Source organism: Ostrea edulis, chromosome 7, assembly GCF_947568905.1.
Source record: "Ostrea edulis chromosome 7, xbOstEdul1.1, whole genome shotgun sequence".
NCBI lineage: Eukaryota > Metazoa > Mollusca > Bivalvia > Ostreida > Ostreidae > Ostrea > Ostrea edulis.
The window spans coordinates 564322-570000 of record NC_079170.1 but is presented as its reverse complement, the minus strand read 5'-3'; the positions used below and the strand labels follow the sequence as shown (position 1 = coordinate 570000).

General features: G+C 37.8%; 1 protein-coding gene across 3 annotated transcripts in view; it reads right to left on the bottom strand.

Moving 5' to 3' along the window:
• The window catches only part of LOC125655395 (plexin-A4-like), a 197262-nt gene extending 193722 nt beyond the window's left edge, over positions 1-3540 (bottom strand). For 2 of the 3 annotated variants that reach the window (XM_048885664.2, XM_048885665.2), the window contains exon 1: positions 2296-2394. The gene's annotated coding sequence lies outside the window, so the exon portion shown is untranslated. Of the gene's footprint in view, positions 1-2295; positions 2395-3258 lie in introns of those variants that run through there. The other variant, XM_056142959.1, reaches the window with a different exon arrangement.
• Positions 3541-5679: the final 2139 nt, after the last annotated feature.

Sequence of the window (5679 nt, the reverse complement as noted above, 5' to 3'; positions counted from 1 at the left end):
ATGACAATAAATTTAGATATGACATTCTCATGATTCTGATAAAAATAACTACCGGAAGACTTGGTAAAACATAGATTCCGATATTTTTTGTAGATAAATGAATAACAAAAACATCATACTTGGAATTATTCAATTTAATCACCCCTATAGGTGAACAGGACTCGTGGCACATGTCGATATGCGATGTCCGATCTCTAAAGCATTTGTTTGACTCCGAGTTTCTTAAAAAATCATATAAGAAAAATCTGGATAAAAACGGTTATTGAAATTGGTCGTTCATGTAAGCGTTTGTATGATTCAGAGTGCAAGTTTGGGAGAAGCAAATAGCGCATCACCGTATAAAACGGATACGATACGATCATAGTTTGTAAATCACCACTCACTAAGATTTTCGAGTGTCCATTATTTTTACTCGCTATTTTTCAAATGTACTCGCATTTTACGAGTATTTCTTGCTAATTTTGAGCCCTGGCCCTTTTACACTTGGGTGGAGTGAGGAAATTCATGTAAAGAGCCTTTCCCAAGGACACAACGTCAGCCCTGCCGCGGCCAGGACTCGAACCCACGACCTTTCGGTCGAGAGTCTGACGGCCTAACCACTCGGCCACCGACGACAAAATACATTGATACTTATAATTATCTTATCATCTATCCCCCTTCCTATCTATCGCGGCTGGCGACAATATAATATTCTCCGACAACAGTATGTTGTACCGTGATGCAAAAAATACTTCTTGTCTCGGCACATATTATCGTGAGGGTACGTGCATAATTCATCGCCAAGGACGATATGTGCTCCAGGGATAGACATTCACTTTTCATCTCACTTCGGGGAGTGAACTAAAAGTTTTACTTGTCCAAATGAAAAACTTAGTTGTCCGAAATATTTTAGACTCTAATAAGCCTGTCAACCAGTAATTCTAATTATCTTAATTATCTCTCTTTTTTAATTGTCAATTGGTGATACAGTACGATCTACTAGAATGGGCCTTCGCTATAATCTGACGGTTCGTTAAAGAAAAGTTGAGTTTTACTTTCTAATATTTTATATTCATCAAGCTTAACACAATTATTACAATAATCACATTTTTTACTAAAAATATCGCTTGCCCCATCAGGCAAGTGTGTATTGAGTTTCACTTGCCTCGGGCAATCGGACAACCGTTAATGTCGATCCCTGTGCTCAACGCTGGAATTACGGGTCAGTCTTGAATTTTTGTACTGTGATGTACACTAAGCATTATGATAGTTTAACTTTATTATTAGCTTAAATACTATCGTGAAACTTGTAAAACGAAGTTAATTAATTTATGGTGCAGAAGCTTACAGAAATAAGTTGTTGTTTCTTTTCTTTGTATTTTAAATGCATTCATGAAACTCTCACTCAGTAAGTTAACTTTCTAATGGTCTACTTGGCATGCTTCGATCAGAAAGTGATTTCTTATATCTAAAACTGCATTAAAAAATCAAAGACGGAAAGAGGAGAGCTCATGAATGTAAAGCAAGATCATATATCATGTGACCAATATTTATATATTTTCTCATTATTACAAGAAAATTATCTCGTAACTACAAGATCTTTTCTCATAATCTCGAGATAATTATCTCGTAATCATGAGATCTTTTCTCCTAATTACGAGAACTTTTCTCGTCATTTCGAGATAGTGGAAGGTGAATTCATTTTTATATATCATGATACCAATAGGTTTTCGAGGAAAAGAGATTTGATCAATTTCTCCCTCTCCTTACCTACATAAATTGTAAAAATATATCTTGTTCATTGCAGGGCTTAAAGCTAACTTTTTATGTCACCAGTCCAGCTGGACTGATGGGGTATAATTTCAACCAGTCCACGGAAAAATTTACCAGTCCAACCAAGTTTTCCAGAAATAATTATACACATATTTCGTTAATGTTATTAAAATGAAATTTAACTCAATATGCCTGACAACATTGTAGCACTTATGTGGGATTTGTATTTATGAATCAAGATTCGTCTGATATCTACAGAAGATGCCAAATGTGTGTATAAGATTTCATAAGTATATTTTCCAAATGATGCTTTACAAAATTAACCAGTCCTATCGGACTGACTAAAACAAATGTCAGTCAGTCCGCCAGACTTTAAACCAGTCACAGACTGACGGGCATATGTTAATTTCGAGCCCTGCATTGTTGCAGGTTAAACGAAGTTCGAAGTTGCTACTGTATGCACTGTTACAGTAATCAAAATTTTAACTTTGAAATATTAATTCATCATGCAACTGAGACCCTGATATGAGTATTATGTCTTACCTGAGTCACTTTAAGATTGCTAACTCCTTTTTCAGACCCTGGGCTTGCACACTTATTTGACAATTAACAATTACTGTTTCAGAGAAAAAGTTACATAATTTTTCTTACATAAAAACTTTAAGACTCCAACTGTGGTCTCATCATGACTATATTGGATATAAAATAGAAGTCTTTTTGTTCTTAGCCTTAAGGGGAAACTGTGTTTCATAACATTCTAGTGTTAAACTGTGCTTTTAGTGTTAAACTGTGCTTTTAAGTGCAACTTCTTCCTATTCCAAGGAAACAACTGAATTCCAAGGAACAAATTTTTATCTGTACTCCATAAAGAAGCCTAAATTTTTTAAACTTCTGTCATGGCTGGTCTAATGGTCCCAGAGAAGCAGATTATCATACAATGTATCCCATCCTACTTAATTTCACTTTTCACAATAAAATTAGTCCCTGTTCATTTACAGTTCAGGCTATTATATATTGATTCAGTAAATGTTAAGTAAAAAGCCCCAGTACTCTCTGTAGAATTTATTCACTGGAAAAAACAAGAGGTACTGTGAGCACTGCTCACTAAGAATACCCCCACTTACCCCAATCTCCCAAAGGGTGTTGTTAATAGGTATAAATTAATTACTTCTTTCCTGAGTCAAAAAAAGAAAGGACATGACAAAACCCTCTAGGAGTGCGCTTGACCTTTGACCTTTTGACCCAAAAATCGATAGAGAACATCTTCGCCCTGGGCCTATGGGTAGTCAATATCTAGATATGATATGCATGGTGACTGTAGGTCGAAAGGATAACGCTTTAGAGTCCAGAAACCATTGCGTCTACAGACGGACGGACGTACAGATGAACAACCCGATTCCAGCACACACACACACACACAAACACACACACACACACACACACCATATTAGAGTCTAAGTGGGAAATATGGAAAACTAATGGGTTAGGGTTAGGGTTAAACCATACCTATGGATCTTAAAAGTTTGGTCCAAATGGCGTAGATTCGCGTGCACATGTCTTTCTCCATTTTGAATCTCGTGTACCCAAGTTCACGGCGTTCTGTGATGTTACATAAAATCCATAAAAGTTTGTAAATTTTATAATAGGTCCTCAGTACTCCTCTTGCTACACAAGTCGTAAGAGGCGACTAAATGGGGCGGTCCTTCTGATGAGACCGCCAAAACCGAGGTCCGAGGTTTCTTGTCACGTTTCCTGTGTTGTTGAAACACCGATCGCGACGCTGCCTATGACGTCACAAAGCACTGCGTTCTGTTTCCCGCGTTCAATAAACGATTATGGATAAAGATTTTAATGCCAATACCTTTTGCTTCGCCCTTTAAAAAGGCGCCCCCCCCCCCCCCCACCCCTAAAATTTTCAAATTTAAAGTAAATCGTGGCAGGGACCTATATACTAACTTAGTATACAGGTCCCTGATCGTGGTATCTTGTTTAGAAAAATGTACTAAACGATAAGATAATCAATGATTTCTTCCACTCCTGGAGAAATAAATGACAAAATCTTTTGATTTCTTGAATTACTTTATTCGGAGAACTTTTTTTTTTTTTTCGGAAAACCCTTAAAAATTTGCGTCATTTTATTATTTCACCTTATTAAAGATGATAGAAAATAGTACAAATGACTGAATAGGAAACATATTTCAAGCCCTATAATTTTTTTGTAAAATCCTGGACCCACCGGGGGCCTCAAGGCGGCCCCCAGACCCCCTGCCTCATAAAGTAGCGTGCCCCCCCCCCCCCCCCCTCGTAACCGCAATTCCTGGATCCGCCCCTGATAACTGTTCATTCTATGTAGAGTACAAAGTAGTATACAAATTTAACATCCTATTTAGTTTATTGGTAAGTGTACTAGCTGCACTTTTACTGTGCTTATTCTGATTTTTTTATCCAAAAAAATGTCATCTATCCTGCATTGGAAATTAAACAAGGAAGTACGTGGTAATTTCACATTCAAAGCAAGACAACGCGTACTCTGTTCTGTTCTCAATGTGCGCTGTTCTTAAAATCATATTTATATATAATGGCATATTTATTTGAAAGTGTAACACTTTGATAATATGTGAATTAATATCATATCTCATTTTATACCCAGAGTTCCGTGCGCTACTCGCACTACACCTCTGTCAGCGACATTTCACAGAAATTATGTAAAAGTTTCTAATATTCAACATTTCTGTTTTGGACTATTTAAATATTTAGTCATATTAATTTTAAATGTAAATGAAGCTTGCGTAACGCGCCCTCTGGTGAGAGAATGATTATATCGAAGAAGAAAAAAACCAAAGGCCTGAAGGGCTTCAGAGTCAACTCGTCCACGATTTCTATGAAGGGGAAAGGGGGAGGGTATATACAGCACCATCTTATGAATTTTTATTCTAAATCCTAAAAGCTTCAAAAGTTGTGTGAACATAAAGTTCAACATCAAAGGTCACTATTTGATTTATCATACATGTATACTATTCGAACACTACGAAAACCGTAGACAGCACAACAAAACAAAATGTAAAGTCAGTCCAAGTACACAGCACAACAAAACAAATGTAAAGTCAGTCCAAGTAGACAGTCCAACAAAACAAATGTAAAGTCAGTCCAAGTAGACAGCACAACAAAACAAATGTAAAGTCAGTCCAAGTACACAGCACAACAAAACAAATGTAAAGTCAGTCCAAGTACACAGCACAACAAAACAAATGTAAAGTCAGTCCAAGTACACAGCACAACAAAACAAATGTAAAGTCAGTCCAAGTATACACGGTGAAGCTGATCCTAAGTCAGTCCAAGTACACACGGTGAAGCTGATCCTAAGTCAGTCCAGGTACACACGGTGAACCTGCTCCTAAGTCAGTCCAAGTATACATGGTGAACCTGATCCTAAGTCAGTCCAAGTACACACGGTGAACCTGATCCTAAGTCAGTCCAAGTACACATGGTGAACCTGATCCTAAGTCAGTCCAAGTATACACGGTGAACCTGATCCTAAGTCAGTCCAAGTACACATGGTGAACCTGATCCTAAGTCAGTCCAAGTACACATGGTGAACCTGATCCTAAGTCAGTCCAAGTATACACGGTGAACCTGATCCTAAGTCAGTCCAAGTACACATGGTGAACCTGATCCTAAGTCAGTCCAAGTACACATGGTGAACCTGATCCTAAGTCAGTCCAAGTATACACGGTGAAGCTGCTCCTAAGTCAGTCCAAGTACACATGGTGAACCTGCTCCTAAGTCAGTCCAAGTACACACGGTGAACCTGATCCTAAGTCAGTCCAGGTACACACGGTGAAGCTGCTCCTAAGTCAGTCCAAGTACACATGGTGAACCTGCTCCTAAGTCAGTCCAAGTACACATGGTGAACCTGATCCTAAGTCA